Source organism: Miniopterus schreibersii (assembly GCF_964146895.1).
Source record: "Miniopterus schreibersii genome assembly, chromosome: 7".
NCBI lineage: Eukaryota > Metazoa > Chordata > Mammalia > Chiroptera > Miniopteridae > Miniopterus > Miniopterus schreibersii.
Genome location: NC_138108.1, coordinates 22,653,684 through 22,671,032, shown reverse-complemented (window position 1 = coordinate 22,671,032; position 17,349 = coordinate 22,653,684). Strand labels below are relative to the sequence as shown.

At 42.6% G+C, this 17,349-nt stretch overlaps 1 protein-coding gene across 2 annotated transcripts in view; it reads right to left on the bottom strand.

The window, feature by feature from the left end:
• The window catches only part of ALS2 (alsin Rho guanine nucleotide exchange factor ALS2), a 65,639-nt gene extending 63,187 nt beyond the window's left edge, over positions 1 to 2,452 (bottom strand). For both annotated transcript variants that reach the window (XM_081141898.1, XM_081141899.1), the window contains exon 1: positions 2,382 to 2,452. The gene's annotated coding sequence lies outside the window, so the exon portion shown is untranslated. The remainder of the gene's footprint in view (positions 1 to 2,381) is intronic.
• Positions 2,453 to 17,349: the final 14,897 nt, after the last annotated feature.

The following is a 17,349-nucleotide window of genomic DNA, read 5'->3' as shown; positions in this document are numbered from 1 at the left end:
ACAGTTGGAATATGTGGTAGGTTTAATTCCACAAAGTTATAAAAACCGCTAAAAAGTCATTGAAATCCTCACAGCATTCCTCTGAGTGTCTGAGAAAGGGGCTCAACCTCACACTGCATCAAAGCAGGCCTTCTTTTACTCCAGCTCAAAAACCACCAGTCTTAACATTCCTTCCTATTTTTCAACTCATAACTTGCATAGTCTCATATTTATACAGAATTATAGAAGGCTTTTACAAGTCAGTCATATTCTTTGGAAATACTTTTTGAATAGACCCAGCAATATTACATTAAACCCATGTTTTTTTCATGAAAAGATAAGACAATTAATAGTAGTCTTCCCACCTAACCACACAAAAACTAAAATCAGGTGACAGGAAAGTTCTTAATAAACCCTCTGCTTCTTTAACAGTCAAAATGTCCAAAGTGTTTCAAATCTAAATTATGAAAGGCTGAGATTTATTTATTTATTTATTTTAAACATACCTTTATTGATTTCAGAGGGAGGAAAGGAAGGAGAAGAGAGAGATAGAAACATCAATGATGAGTCATTCATCGGCTGCCTAGCCTACAACCCGGGCATGTGCCCTGACCGGGAATCGAACCCCGATCTCCTGGATCCTAGGTCGATGCTCAACCGCTGAGCCACGCCCGGCCAGGCGAAAGGCTGAGATTTAGATAGAAGGGATTCCAGTTAACATTGCTTAAATCTATTAAAAAAAAAATAGAAGCTTATATAATGCCACTTAAATTTCCCCCCCAAAAATCCTGTTTGGTACTTAACTTTCTTCATCATTATCTTTTCCAATGCTAATACTGTAAAACAACTTTAAACATTTTTGCTATAATTATGAGCCTTGAATTTGTCAACAGTAGTCATAGTTTTCAAACTAAGTATTAAATTTAAAGTAGGTATAGATTGCATCAGCATCTTTTCCGCCCTGGTGGAATACCTAAGTTACTACAAACCACCCTGAAATCATACTTTCTCTAACTATAAGTCTATGTATCATAAAATTATCTGGAAACTGTCCCTTGATTTTAAAATGAGTTATAGTTCTTTTCTAAGCACATTCAATTCTCTTTCCCACCATTTAGTAAAAAATGTTAGTTTGGGTCATGATATAGTGAAAGAAGAAATTAATAATTATAAAAATAGCTAATATGTATTGAGTATCCACCAGGTGCCAGCCACTGTAATAAATATGATACATGAACCATCAAATATAAAGATATTATTATAAGGAAGGTACTTTTATCCCCAATGTAAAGACAAAGAAAATGAAGCAGAAAAGTTAAGCAACTTTCCCAGTCTAAGTGGATGTATGGCCAGATCCAAATCCTAGGATCGGTAAGATTAAAAATATTGCAATTTACTGCAAAAGCGAATTTTTCACTGCCTTAAATTCTTTTAAGTATTCGCCAACTCAAAGGGGGTCACTCCAAACCATTCATATTAATGATAAACTGAAAAAATACTGGACCAATATGTGTGCTGAATGTTTATACCTGTTCCTAATAAACACACATCACACAATTCTAAGGCCTTTTAAACAACTTCCGCAGCGACCAACAAATCCAAAAGATAACAGACTGAGGACGTGCATTAGAGTTCAACAGTTACTCTTTCCCACCCTAAGCCGGGAGACTGCCGGCCCGCCCTACGCGCTGCCGCCGAGCGCCTCCCTCGGCGCTCAGGGCCTGCGGCGCGGCGGGCGGCCCGTCTCCCAAGCAGCCCCATTACCCAAGAGCGCCGGCACCAGCGTCGGGACGGCTTCCTCAAGAGCGCCCCGGTTACTTTCCTGTCTCCGCGTCTCAAAAGAACTTACCACCCCCGGTGGGTCATTTTACACACCAAAGGACTTGGCTACACTGCTAATTCTTAATACCAAACTCATTTTCTTTTCCGCAACCGCCTCTTCAAGCCACCAAAACCCTCGGTCCGCTCTCCACCGCGATCTGCACCGGGGGCCAGCCCGCGGGTACACCACGGCTCGCGGCCAGGAACCCGGGATTTTCTGCTCAGCGCCCGGAGCGAGCATTCAGTAAATCCTCACGAATGAATGGGGGGAAGGCAGCGTGGGTGGGGCCGGGGAGAGGGGGAGGTCGTGAAGGGATCTCGGGCCGCTGAGACCCCTGAAGGGGCGCCCTGCCTGGGGAGCAAGGAAAGGTGGCGAGTGGAAGAACCGGGGGCCAGGGCGAAGGGGCGCCGTCGGTCGGGTGCTGGCTTGGGGAAACGCCGGCGCGCGGTTCCCCGCAGCGCGATCCCGGGCCTCGACCTGCGCCTCTGCCTCCCTCCCAGACCCGCCTCCCGCACACCTCAGGCCCGCGCCGGTCCGCCCCGGGAAGCTAGGGGCCGACCCGGGACGCGCACAGCCTCACCTGAAGCTCCCGAGGCAGCACGGCGTCTGCATCCCCGGCGAGCTCGCAGCCCAGCAACTCCGCGAGATCAGCTGATTCATGGGGGGCGGGGCCTCGGCAGCGGCGGCGAACCAGTGGGAACGCGGGCGGGGATAGCACCCGAAGTAGGCGGGGTCAGATGCCAACGGCGTCCGGTAAGGATCAAAATACCCCAAGAGGCGTTGGGCGCTGCGCGCAAATTTCTTAGAAGCACTGCCCCTCCCTTATAATAGGGCGGAGCCGCCAGACCTGAGGCGCGTTTGGGCGATGACGTAACTTGGAGCCGCCGGGGGCCTAACTACGCGGGTGCTGCGGGGGTAACTGTTGGTGGCGAGAGTGGTTAGTGGCTGCAGTCATTTTGTTACTACCTTAAACTGAAAGAGTCAGAAGGGTAGGTTCGCTGCTCTTTACAGCGAAAAGGCTAAAGTGCCTTCAAAGCGCTTCTATGGACTTGCCCTAACGGTAGTCGCCTCCGCCCCGAATGACGTCATCGCCCCGAGGCGCGGCTGGGTCCTAGTGTCCCCAGTGTTTCCACTGCTCAGTTGCTACCCCAAAGGATGGAAAACGAGCGGAGGAAATGAACTGGCCTCTCGTGCGATGCCCACAAGGTTCCCCGCTATACAACAGGAGTGAAACCAGTTTGCTCGCCCCGCACACGGTTTCACGAGTCCGCTTCGCGCAGCCACGGCGCCACCCGGGCTCAGCTCGCACCCAGTCCTCCCGGGAAGGTTTCCCGAGCGAGCCGCGGCTCTCGGCGCGCAGCGGGGCGGGCTGCCCTCTGCCGCCCGCGCTGCGCCCTCGCCCAACCGGCAAACCTGCGTTCAGACCGGCGACCGAGGCGAGCCCGGGTCGGAAGCTCCTGGCGCACACGGTCTGTCCCGCTCACTGGCGCCCTCGGCTCATTTGTCTCCTCGATCCTTCGACCGCCTGCAGCGAGGACACCAGCCCGGTGCGCTCGGTGCCCGCGCTGGCAGTCACAGGGCCTGGGCACTGGCACCGGGGCAAACCAGAGGTGCCCGACTCCAGTCGCAGCTTCCATGGGACGGGGCGACCTTGCTAAGTCCAAAACAGCCTTTTACAAATTGCTACTCAGATATTCTATTCCCAGTCCCCTGCTATTCCCAGCCCTCCCTCTCCCAATTTATTACTGAACCCTACCCACCCCATGCTTTTGGTAAAAATAAAAAACTTGGCCTCCTAAGCTTCTGAGGAAAATGAGGCCACTGCGAAGGAATTAATTTCCTTAGTTCCCGCCAGCCACTGTTACTAAATCTACCTGCCCCCCCTTCCTTTCCTTCCTAGAAGGGGTGTTCTGTCCCCTCAAGGTTAATCCCTCCACTTGAACCCAGGATCCCTTCCAATCCCCTTGGAGACTTCGCCTCTCCGTTATTGTCCCTTCTCTTGTGTGTACTTCCAGTCTCCACCTCTCTGTGGCTCTTAGTCTTCAGTATATAAGCCTGTTCCTGCCTGTCCCATCTTTTCATCTCTTTTTCCTCTCTCCTCATTTCTTTAGCAACCTCTGCTTCCTGGCCTCCCACTCTTTACCCCAATCTGCAGTCTCTACTTTTTCAGGCCTGCTGGCACTGATAGTCACCTCCTGCTTTTGGAATCTAATGATACAGTCTAAGAATGAGAACATTTGATGCAGTCATTTAAATGAAAGAATGAATCGATCTGTATTAATATGGAATGATCTAGAAGTTAGATTGTTAAGAGAAAGAATGCTAGGTGCTGAGTCACGTGTATTGCATTCCACCAATTGTGTATTATGTGTGTGTCTTTTAGAGAGAGAGGGGTGATATATATCCTTGCCTTTGTATGTAGATATATTAGCTCTGACAGGATACATTAAAATGTAACCAGCCCTGGGCAAGTAGCTCAGTTGGTTAGAGCATCATCCTGATACTCCAAGGTTGTGGGTTTGATGCCCTATCAAGGCGCATACAGCCAATGATGCATAAACAAATGGAACAACAAACTGATGTTTCTGTTTCTGTCTCTCTCTCAAAACAAATATTTTAAAAACTATTTTTTAAAAACAAAAATGGAAGGAAAACTCACTTTTTACTGTATGAAATACTGCACTGTTTGAACTTGTAACTTTACAAATACAGTTTGAATGTACTTGTTACCTGTTTTTTAAAACTTCTAAATAGAAAAGAAGTGTATAGTCTTATCTTTTTTTTCCTCTTATTTTTCTAGACGTCTGGGACACACACCTTCTGAGTTTTCCTCCTACCCTTCCAGATCTTTTAGACTCTTTCACTTGTCCCTGAAATTCATGGATTAAATAAATATTTATTCCACACTTATTATGTGCTAGTCACTGTGGTAGGCACTAGAGAGAAATGATAATGAACAAAAGTCCCTGTTTTCATGGAACTTGCACTCTGGTGGCATGGAAGATAATCTCCAGAGATGGCAGCCATCAGTTCCTCCCTTCATGTATACAAATGCCACTCTTGACATCAAGAGATGGAATCTATTTCTTCTTCCCCTAATTATGGGTGAGCCTTGTGATTTTTTTCTTCTTTTTTTTCTTTTCTTCTTTTTTTTTAACTAATAGGATGCAGCAGAAATGAAGTCCTGCGATTTCTGAATTAAGTCCTTAAAAAGAAAACTGGCAGCTTCCAGTACTCCCTCTAAGAAGCCAGCTGCCGTGCTCTAAAGAAGCTTCAACAATAACAGACTGATAAGAGAAAATGTCAAGAGATACGCCACACAGAAGAGCATTAAGGAGCCAGAATGTGAGTGAAGCAATCAAGTTCCTTCCAGGCCAGCCCAGTTTCTGGCTGAATGCAGCTAAATGATTGACACCAGCTCATGCCCAGTAGTGCAGAACAGCTTCGTCAAGCCCTGCCTGAATTCCTGACTCAAATTACCAGCAAATAATCATTTTTTGCTTTAAGCCACGAAGTTTCGGAATGGTTGGTTATGCACTAATAACTGAAACACGTAGGAAGAATTAGAGATAATGAAGAAATATGGCAGTGACTAGGGCTATAAGGAGGCAAAATAGTGTAGTAGCCAAAAGCACATGCTGGAGCCAGACAGCTTGGTTCAAACCTCAGCTCTAGCCCTTACTAGATTTGTGACTTTGACATGTTATTTAACCTCCATGTCTCTCTGATTCTTCATCTATAAAACAGGGGCAATAAAGTTACCTAATTTATAGGGTGACTTAGAATGATACTTGGCACATAAGTGCCACATAAATATTCTTGTTGTTATGAACCATAAAGAAAGGTAAGGGACTAGACAGGGAAGAGTGCAATTTTATATAAGGTAGACAGGGAATGCCTCTCTTCTAAGCAGACATCTGAACAGAGATCTGAAGGAAAGTGAGGGCAGAGCCCTGTGGACATCTGACAGTCCAGGCAAAGGCTAGGAGCGCATTGCGGCTAGAGCTGAACGAGAAGCAGTTGGAAGAAACCGAATGAGGCTAGAGCTGAAGGAGTAAAGGTTGAAAGGTAGAAGATAAGATCAAGTAGGTAATGATTTGGTAGTGGAGACAGATCCTTTAGGCCATGGAAAAGACTTTGGGCTTATCTGGAGTGATAAGGGCAGCCACAGGAAGGCCTTGAACAGAAGGTGTAATCTGGTTTTAAAAGAATGACACTTAGGCTCTAGCTCTGTGGAGACTGATCAGAGCATAGGAGTTTAAGAGTGGAAGCAGGGAAATCAGTAAGAGGTGATTGCAATAGTTGAGGCAAACATGACGGCTTGGCCTGGAGTAGCAGTGGAGGAGGTAGGAAGGAGTTAGATTCCTGATGTATTTTGAAAGTTGAGCCTACAGTATTTGTTCATGGATTAGACAAGAGCTTTAAGAGAGAGGAATTAAGGCCTGAGTATTTGTAAAAATGTGTTGTTATTTACTGAGATGGGAAAAAGTATGTTTTGGATATGAGGAGGAAGTACTAAATATTCATATTTGAACATATAGCTTATATGGCTATCGGGGATCTGAATGGAGGTGTCAAGTAGGTAATTGTACCTAGGAGCCTTGTGTTGAGGAAAAAGGTCAGGGCTGGAGATATAGAAGCAGTCTGAGCCCTGAGCCCTGGGACACTCCTCTATTTAGAACAGGGGTAGGGAACCTTTTTTCTGCCAAGGGCCATTTGGATATTTATAACATTATTCACAGGCCATAAAAAATTATCAACTGAAAAATTAGCTATGAAAAAAAGCTCCCAGATTTATTGAATTTCGTGTGCTGCCTGTGGTTGACTTGGCTGAGCCAGAACAAATGATTTCTCCGGCTACAGCCAGTGGGCCAGGCGTTCGCCACCCCTGATTTAGAGATTGAGGAGATAGGGAAGATCTAGCTCAGAATCCTGCTGGGCTCTCTGAGGGGGAAATATGTGTGTTTTAGAAACAGAAGAAGGCAAAAATGTCTAGCAGAGAGCGTGAGAGAGAGAGAGGAGTGGTACACAATGAGGTTGTAGTGATCGTGTGGGTTGGTGGGCTAGGATATGAGTTTGTCCTTTATTCTAAATGCAAGGGGCAACCATCAGAAGGTTTTAAGCGGGGGAGTAACCTGATCTGGTTTATGTTTTTGAGAGTTCATACTGTCTACTTCCTACTTCATGACACATGTTAAAAAGAAGTTTAGTCAAGGGTTGAAACTTAGGAACATTAACATTTCTTGTTTAAGTTCATCCTGACTAAGCACTAGAGAGTAAGAACGGAAGCACGGAGACCACGTAGAGGTGTTGCATTAGGTCAGATGGGAGGCGATGCCTTGGACTAGGGTGATGGCAATACATGTTAAGAATTTTATAGATTTGAGATATTTTCTGAAAGTAGAGCTGGCACAGTATAATGATAGATTACATGTGATATTGGATGTGTATGCTGCCTGGTTTTTTTCCTGAGCAACTGATTGATGAGAATTTCATTTTCTGACCTTGAGAAGACTAAGGAAAAGCATCTGGCATGGTTCAAGAGGTCTGTTTTTGACATTGACTTTGTGATACCTTTTTGGCATCTAAGTTGAAGTGTCAGATTGGCGGTTGGTGTGCTAGGAAGAAGTCAGGGCTGGAGGTAGAGAATTGAGAGTCATTTGCACGTAGGTGCCATTGAAAGCTAAAGGGAAATAGGTTAAATTACCTGGGAGGAAAGTGTAGATAAGAAAGTGTAGATAGGCTGTACCTCCCAAACTTGGAAGTTGAGCCGAGGAGGAGCCAGGAGAGGTGATTGCAGAAGAATCCCCACAGAGGTAGGAGGACAACTAGGAAAATGCTCACCTCACAGAAATCAGAGAGGTTTTCCAGATGGGTGGCATGAGAAACGGTGTTGAATGCCGCTAAACAGTAAAGTAAGATAAAGTCTGAGAAGTAGCTTGGGGGTGTGATAAGATGGAATCTCTGGTGACTTGGCAAGAAGAGCAGGTTCAGTGGAGCAGTAAACATAGAGGCTTGATTGGGGGTGAGTTAGAATAGGAGGCGAGGAAGTAGACATTTCCTTCAAGTTTTGCTGTGAAGTGGGGGAAAAGACAAAACTGGGGCAGTAGCTGGATGGAGTGTGGAATCAAGGTATAGAATAGGTACCCCAAACCCAAGCTTTAAAGAAGCCAAATAGTTGATATGATAGCAAACTTGTATTTCCTGTTTCCAAAGAATCCGACCTCAAAGGGGAAAAAAAGAAAAGATATCCAACATGGCTTTCTATACATCGTCATAGACTCAAGTACTCTCAGTGCACAAGCTGAGTTGAATCTACTTATAAATATGTATAAGCTCTTTTAGTATGGCATGTATTCCACTAATTTGCAAACCAGTATGTCTCTGTCTCTCTTGTTAGATTCTAAGCTCCCAGATAGTGTTTTTCTCATTTTTTTATTCTCCAGAGACTAGTGCAATGCTCTAGAGACGTTAGCAATTGTTCAATAAAATTGTTTATTGAGAGCTAGCAATTTAACAGTTTGTTGAAATACAGTTCACTGATGTAGATACAAGTACTTGGCTCTTCTGCCAGCTATTCTGACTGACATTGGTTCTAGTTCCAGTCTTCTGACTGATTACCCACTGGGAGGAATTGAGGAATGATTCTCCCACTTTCCTATTCTTAAAAGTCAGAAGACAAGGATCCTCCTAGGCTCAGCAGTCAAAAGGACTGAAGGCAATGGTTTACCTGCCCTGGGACAATCCATGAGTGAGTGTGTGAATGTGTATCTGTGTGTGTGTGCGTGTAAGGGGGGGTGTGTGTGCAGCCTCTGGAACGTAATGATATTTGGGCTAATTCTGATAATATTGCAATACAATATATTTTATAATATAGTATTTGCAAAATGTTTCATATGTGCAATTTATCCTTAAAACAACCCCGTGATAGGTATAATTATTCCAAAAATACACATGAAGAAACTGAAGCCTACTGACTTGTCCAGGTTAATCCAACTACTCTAAGCCAGGCAGAGGGACTCACACCCAGGCCTCCAAATCTTGATTGCCAAACTCCACATTCTCTGCTCCCCCCTCCACCCCAAACACACATACCTCAACTCCCACTGGAGCAAGTTTTGAGTAGTTCAAGATTAAGATAAAAAGTAGGGTTCAAAACAGAGATGATAGAGGATAACAGAACAGAAGTAACGGTCAGTGAAGGCTGGTGTTAGGAACTGAGAATGACCCATGGGGGGCAGTGTGCAGGGATGTACTCAGTGGGGTCAGAATAAGCAAGAAGTAAGCACGGGTTCTAGGCCCCATCCTCTGTTTGTGCATATGTGTGGGGTGGGGGTGCTTTCACACACATGTATAAATGCTATATTATTTACTGTAACAGCCATTTATTAGGAACCTGAAAGGAATATAAGATAAAGTTCATGCTCTCAAAGAATGTACTTATTAATTTGTTAGGAAAACAGTGAAAATAGTTATTAGAATACATAGTTCAGACAATCAGTGATCCAGAAGCTCAGCCTTTAAAGAGAGGGGGGTAGGAATAGGGAGAATCGAAGTAAAGAAAGGTTCAGAGCAAAGATGGAACCTCAGCCAGGCCTTGAAGGAAGGATAGGTACAGCCAAGGGAAGAACATGCCATACAAGAAACAGAAGAGCAAGGAGAGTGTGTTGGACAGCGAGGCTGCCGGTGTGACTAAAGTGACCATAGGCGAATGACTGGGGAATTGTGATGGGCGGGGCAGGGTAGAGTCAGGTTGTCAGATCCAACCTCAGGAATTTAGACTGACTCCATTGGGGAAGGGGGCCTTTGAGGATATTTAATCAGAAATGATCAAAAAGGAATTTTAAAAGTATACCACAGAAAGATCTTCTGGGCTATAGAGTTATAGTCTGTGTATCATATTCTACGTATTAAAATAGAGGCTGTGTATGTGTATGTTACACTTTTTATTCTTACTGAATTAGATAACATTTCTATCCCAAGTTTAAAAGGGTAGTAGAAAACAACTTAGACCTTTGTTTTCAAAAATGGATGCTGAGATTCTGAGTGGTTGAGATTTTAGAAAAGGAGCTCCCAACTCTCATTGACATCTGGGAGCACTTACTATGTGGCTGAGCTTCATGCAGGAAGATAATCACCAAAATAAGGAGCCAGACCTGCTGATGGCGTGTTGTAATTTGGGGAATGATTTAAATAGAAATGCTTCTATTCATCTCATACCAAAAATAATTAGTGGATGGAATGACTAATCACCAGATGTAGGTAACAAAATGCTAACTTATTTTTAGAATGGAAACTCAAAGCTAGATGAGAGCTGTTGAGACATATGTTCTGAAGTCCTGTATTATAACATACAAGTATCCACTAAAGCAAGCATGCTTTAATAAAATGTAAATATCTATATATTTTGTATCTGAGTTACTTTTATGTAATATATTCCTAATATGGGCATTAGTTACCCTTTTTTTTTTTTTTTTTTTTTTGCTAAAAATAAAGAGCAGTAGTTTGGGCTAAAAGCCTCTTTTTTGTGTGTGTATTACAATGTATAACATGTATGTAGTTGTAAACATTTAAAGAAAGCATTTAGGCCCAACCTACCAAAAAAAGTGTCCCAAGTATTTATTTTCAAGTGAGTTGCTTGAAACTTAGAACATGTTTTCCAATAGAAACAGTGAGGTAAATAATGTATTAGTTCCTGAACTAATCTACAAATGTTATGTGATTTATGATGTTCATATAATGTGCATTTGCAATGAAAAAAAAAAATGAAAGCAATACTTTTTCAATACTGAATAATTTTAAAAAGACAAGGTGATATTAAGTACTTTTTCATGGATGCTGGTACTTAAAGAAAAGCAGGTAAAGGCAGTTGGAATAAGAAAAGCTTACGAAGTAACTGGGTGGGGTTAAGAAAAAAGAGTTTTGTAAAACTATGTGTGTAAATTTGAGAGGTTGCCTGAGGTGGAATCACCTTGGCTGTGAGTGGCAAAGGTGAATGTGTGGCGAGAGGAGAGATGTGGGGTTTGGGAGGAGTAGTCTCTTGAGGAAAAAGAAGTTTGGAGGGAAGTAAAGTTGATTTGGCCAGTTCTCCATCCTGGCCACCGAGTGGTGCTGTTGGCACAAGGCTGGCTGCTTTCCCGAACTGGGCTGGCGGGGCCAGGCGCCCCAGGATGGAGCTAGCGGGGGGAGTCACAGAGGGTCCCACACAGCTTGGGGGTATCAGAAATTTACAAGTTAGGTTTTTGTAAGTTGTGTTTATTTGTATTTGTGTACCCACAATATATGTATGTTTTAAAGTAATGGTAACTTGCAGGAGTCGTTTTCAAACAGCACTAAAACTCTTGTGCGTCTAGCACTGTGGAATGCGCTACGCCAGCATGGCAGGGGGTGGGCTTCCAAGCCTGTCCCTGGACTGGCGGAGCAAGAAACTTCAGGGCAGCGTTAAAGAAGGTTACGGGAGCATTTAGTGTACTTCACAGAAATTAACAAGTTGTATAAAGGTGTCGTTATTCTCCAGTCAGCAGCCTGAGCGCTTCTATCGTGAACTGACTGTTCTGGTTGTCCACTGCCTGAGGGGCTGCTAGAAAGAGGCAGGCAGTTGAAAACTGCAGATGGAGGGCACGCACCTCAGCTTACACCTTCAGGGATGCGTGTTTCCTGTCAGAGAGAAAGTTCTTTCATATGGGTTAGGGTATAATCTGAGTACCAGGGAACAAAAGTCCTGTGTGACGAGTTGGTGGACCCACTATGTGTCAGGAAAACCGGTACTCACAGCACCTGGGTGCTCACTGGGTGGAGACATGGTTAAGAGCATAGATCCTAAAGTCAATCAATACCAGTTTAAATTCTAACAACTGCACTCTAAGAACTTTTGGACAGTCCCCAGTTTTCTCATCTAAAATTGGGGTAATAAATACCTATGTCACATTTAAATGAGATAATGTATATGAAATGCTTGTTTAGAACAGAGGAAAAAAATGGTAGCCATATTAGGTGGAATTGCCTAGTAAAGGAAGGGAGGGCCAAGAAGAGGCATGGAAACTCTTTGGTATGACTGATTATCCCCCAATTCTTAATTTGCATCAAGAAGGAAAGTGTTCAGATAGGTTTAAAAGTATGCACTTTGGCCCTAGCTGTTTTGGCTCAGTGGTTAGAGAGTTGGCCTGCAGACTGAAGGGTCCCAGGTTCAATTCCAGCCAAGGGCACATACCTCGGTTGCAGGCTCGATCCAGGTCCCAGTCCGGTGCTTGTGGGAGGCAACCAATCAGTGTGTCTCTCTCATATTGATGTTTTTTTCTCTCTTTCTCCCTTCCACTCTCTCTCTGAAAAGCAATGGAAAAAATATCCTCGAATGAGGATTAAAAATAATAATAATAATAAAGTATGCACTTTGAAGCTGCTCTGCCTTGGTTTAAATCCTGGCTTCACCACTTCTTTCCTGTGTGTCCTTGGGCAAATTATTTAATACTTCTGATGACAGAATTGTTAAGAGTAAATACAAGTAAACCATGTGTTTCCCTTATTATTATTGTCACTTTTTTCTCTACCTGTAGCCAGAAAACTTTGACAAAATATGTAACAAGTTACCTCACCATGGGATCATCCTATATCTGCAAATCTTTATTAAAAGAACATTAAATCATTCTTTAAAAAATCATGCTGTTATGTTGAAAGCGGAAAATTAAATGTAAAATTGGTGCCCTTGATTTCAGTGGGCAACAAATCATCAGTTCAAGTCATTTCTGGAATTTTCTCTGAATGCATTGATTCAAGAAATTAAAACAAACAAGCAATCATACAAATGCAAATAACAACAGAAAACATCTGGTCTGTAGAAGCACAAGTTTATTTTTTGCTTATACTGGAAATAGGGAGTCTACCACTTTCCCTGCATCTAGATTCCCAAGGATTCCTATATAGTTTTAGACAAAGGGTCCTTTTTAGGTACAGTGTTGAATATAATTGCGTTGTTTCACAAGCTAAACCATTCTGTCAGAGGAACACCTTGCAATTAGATTTCTTTACCAGCCTGTGAAATGTCTCTTTTAACCTGTCATTATTTCCAGTAGTTTCAGAACGTGGATCTGCACATATGGAATCGCTCAGCATGCTTGAGCATTCCATCTGTAGTTCACACAACAGGTTAAACTACTCTTTGTGAGTGAAGGCCAGGATGTGGGGAGAGCCTGAATGTGAGACAGGATCTAGTATTACAGCCAGGAGCACAGAATTTAATGCTAGAAAACTGGTAACTTGGGGCACTTGGCATTTCTGAGCAGAAATTCCCAAGGGCTCTAGGAATTTTCTTAAATCAATAAGAACTTGTGAAATTTAGAAACACGGCCATCTTGCTCCACATGTTTTTTCATTAGTTCATTAGTTTTGAACCTTTGTCTTTCCTGAAGGCAGTGGAAATAGATAGCACTGGAACTTACACCATCAACCTCATTGTGAAAACTAAGTACAAGTAAACAAGTAGCAGACTAATGTGCAATAATAATATGATGTAAAGAAGGACCACAAATGCATGTCAAATTACAAAGGAGACCCAGATGCCATGTGCTTGCAGTCCTGCTTGTTGTCAGCAGGCAGCACTCTCAGCATGTAAAAGTTCCGAGTAAAACAAAAAAAAGAAATGTTGAAAGTACTCCAGGAAGAAGGAAGACATGTGATTTAAGAATCATACTCTGTAGCTTTTGTTTGGACCAAAGAAGATATCACATGAGTTCTGATTTATGGACTGTTACTGGTTCACCTTAAATATAGTAACTAATTTAAATCTAGTCCTAATAATTGATGAGAAATGAGACCACACAGAGATTTTTGTGCAAATACAATTATCAGTGTCTCCTCATTAAATAAAATTTGGAAAATTTAGTAGTCTTTATAAATATTTTCTACTATTTGCTAGTTTTGTAACCTTGGGAAAGTTACATAAATTCTGTAAGACTCAGTACCCGCCTGATTAAGTGGGGGTAATAATGCTGCCTACTCATTGCCATGGAGTTGCAGGATCAGCAAGGAGTCTGACTCCTAGCAAACTGCTACTGTTATTACTACTACTACTGAAACAGGCTGAGCCCCTCTCTCTCTTTTTGAAAAAAATTTTTAAAAATACATCTTTATTGATTTCAGGGAGAGGGAGAGAGAAATGGAAACATCCATGATAAGAGAGTCACCTACCAGCTGCCTCCTGCATGCCCCTGACTGGGGATCGAGCCCACAGCCGGGGCATGTGCCCTGACTGGGAATCGAACTGCGATCTCCTGGATCATAGGTTGATGCTCAACCTCTGAGCCATGCTGGCCAGGCTCTCTCTCTTTTTAAAAAAACATATTTTTATTGATTTCGGAGAGAGGGAAGGAGAGGAAGAGAGAGAGAGAAACATCAATGAGAGAGAAACATGGACCGGCTGCCTCCTATACACCCCACACTGGGGATGGAGCCATCACCCTGTAGGCTAATCAATATGCTAATCAATATGCTAATCAATATGACCTCCTGGTGCATGGAAGGAAGCTCAGCCAACTGAGCCACACTGGCTGGGCAGGCTGAGTCTCTCTTAAATGGATGGCAATGTTCTTCAATTTTTTTTTTTAAAGACTCTCCTGGATAAATTTAAAGTTTCCACTCCCCAACGTGCTCTGCTCTGCACCTGATCCAGTAGACACCAGCCAACGGGAAACCTGGAAAGCAAAGAGCTCCCTCGTCACCTGCATGAAGAACCCAGGCCTACATAAACCAGACCCCAGCAGCAGTTTGGGGGAGCCACGCTGTCATTAGCCTACGCTCCCTCTGTGCATCAAGCCCCCTCCCTTTAGTCTTTCCCTTTACTTTGTTTTCAGTAAACCTCTTGAATTCACTTTGCCTCCTCTCCTGACTTCTTTCTTCTCAGGGGGACAAGAACCCCTTTGGTGGTGAAACTACTCTTGTACTTTTATCTAGAGACACACACACTAAAAGCAGGCAGAAATGAATATAAGGAAATAAATAATCAAAATGTATGAATTTCATGTGAATGTGTTTTTTAAAATATTTTTTTCTACTTTCTTATTTAGAAAATTCTTAAACACACAAAAGTGAGCTCCTTATCAATCTTTTGCCTAACGATTTTAGCACCCGTTGATGATTGTTGCTTAGATCTATTATTGCATTAAGGATTGCATAATAGTGAATTTCTACTTCTAACATTTCTTCTGCCTTTATTAGCTGGAAATCTTCTATGAGGAAAATTTTCTCCTTATTAACTATTTTATAACCCTGGAAAAACAATTTGTATAGAAAAGACTAAATAAATACTTGATTGTCCCCCTTTATCAGTATTCAGAGTACTGAGTTGGTGCACCAGAAACATCCAAGCAACCATTTTTACTTATAATCACCATAAAGTTATGAATTTTACATATTTGGTGCATTCAATACATTACATTATTTTCACATTTGAATTGTCCTATCTTAAGCAAGATTGGAGTCCTTTGCAAAAGGGAACCCTAGTACACTGCTGGTGGGAATGCAGACTGGTGCAGCCACTATGGGAAACAGTATGAAGTTTCCTTAAAATATTAAATATGGAACTGCCATTTGACCCAGTGATCCCAATTCTAGGAACATATCCTAAGAAACCCGAAACACCAGTCAGAAGGAACTTATGCACCCCTATGTTTATAGCAGTGCAATTTATAACAGCTATAAGATCTGGAAACAGCCCAAGTGCCCATCAGTAGATGAGTGGATAAAAAAGCTATGGGACATTTACACCATGGAATACTACGCAGCTGTAAAAAGAAGGATCTCGTACCCTTTGGGTCAGTATGGATGGACCTGGAGAATATTATGCTAAACAAAACAAGCCAGGCAGAGAAAAACAAGTATCACATAATCTCACTCATACGTGGAATATAATGAACAAAATAAACTGATTAATAAAATAGATCCAGAGACACAGAAGCATGGAACAGACTGAGGAATCTCAGAAGGAAGGTGGGGGTGGGGAAGTGAGTGGGAAGAGATTAATCAAAGAACTTAAATGCATAAATGCATAACCCATGGACACAGATAATAGTATGGGCAAGGCCTGGGGGTGGGGCAGACCTGGGGTGGACAGGATCAATGGGGGGGGGGATGGGGGACATCTCTAATACTTTCAACAACAGAAAGAAGGAAGGAAGGAAGGAAGGAAGGAAGGAAGGAAGGAAGGAAGGAAGGAAGGAAGGAAGGAAGGAAGGGAGGGAGGGAGGGAGGGAGGGAGGGAGGGAGGGAGGGAGGGAGGGAGGGAGGGAGGGAGAAGAAAGAAAGAAAGAAAGAAAGAAAGAAGGAAGGAAGGAAGGAAGGAAGGAAGGAAGGAAGGAAGGAAGGAAGGAAGGAAGGAAGGAAGGAAGAAGAAAGAAAGAAAGAAAGAAAAAGAAAGAAAGAAAGAAAGAAAGAAAAGAAAGAAAGAAGAGAAAGAAGAAAGAAAGAAAAGAAAGAATTTTAATAATAACATAAGAAAGGAGTCCCTTCAAGTTGGCTCCTATGTTCTTTTGACAGGACCCCCCTTGGCTTAAGATGAGCCTGACATCTTTCTTGATAACTTCTGAGATTTCATGCTCCAGACATCCAGCCACCATTTCTCCATAGGTGCTTGGGTTTTTTAAAATAACCATATTTAGAGACCACAAAGGAGCTCTAGGGTTGCTTATTGCTATTGAGTTGTCACTGTTTCTACATCTTTACATCTTTTGGGTTGACAGAGCTTTTTTTTTTTTTTTTTTTTTTAATCTTCACCCAATGATATTTTTCCATTGCTTTTCAGAGAGTGGAAGAGAAAGAGAGAAACATCGATGTGAGAGAGACACATTGATTGCTTGCCTCTCAGATGCACTGGACCCAGGCCGGGGATTGAGCCCACAACTGAGGTACATACCCTGTAATCAAACCCGGGACCCCTTCAGTTTGAGGGCCGACCACAGAGCATGTTTTTAAAGGAAAAAACTCACAAGTTCATACCAATGACATTAGCCTAATTACTTGTTTAATCCTAAAGTACACCAATAAGAGTTTCAAAATAATAATAGTAATACTGCTACTATTAGTAAAACTACTGATTACACTTTATTTATTTATTTATTTATTTATTTATTTATTTATTTTTTATTCTTTACCCGAGGATATTTTTTTAAAATAGATTTTAGAGAGAGATGTGAGAGAGAAACATTGACCAGTTGCTTCCTGAACTCATCCCAATCTGGGTTCAAACCCCCAACCTAGGTATGTGCCCTGACTGGGAATTGAACCTGCCACCTTTTGGGGCATGGGGCAGCGGTCCGATCCACTGACCCACCTGGCCAGCACCTGACTACGCTTTATTTCCCCTCTTTTTTTGCCACAAAAGGTACAAAAAAGAATTTTACTTTTTTCACTTAACAATATATTTTGATGATCACTGCAAGCAATTTTTTTTACAAGTCTTCCTTTTTTTTTTTTAACAGCTGTACTTTATTTATATGGATGTATATGGATTATTTTGAATGTTTCTGACACAGAGTTCACATTACTTCTCATCTGTTGAG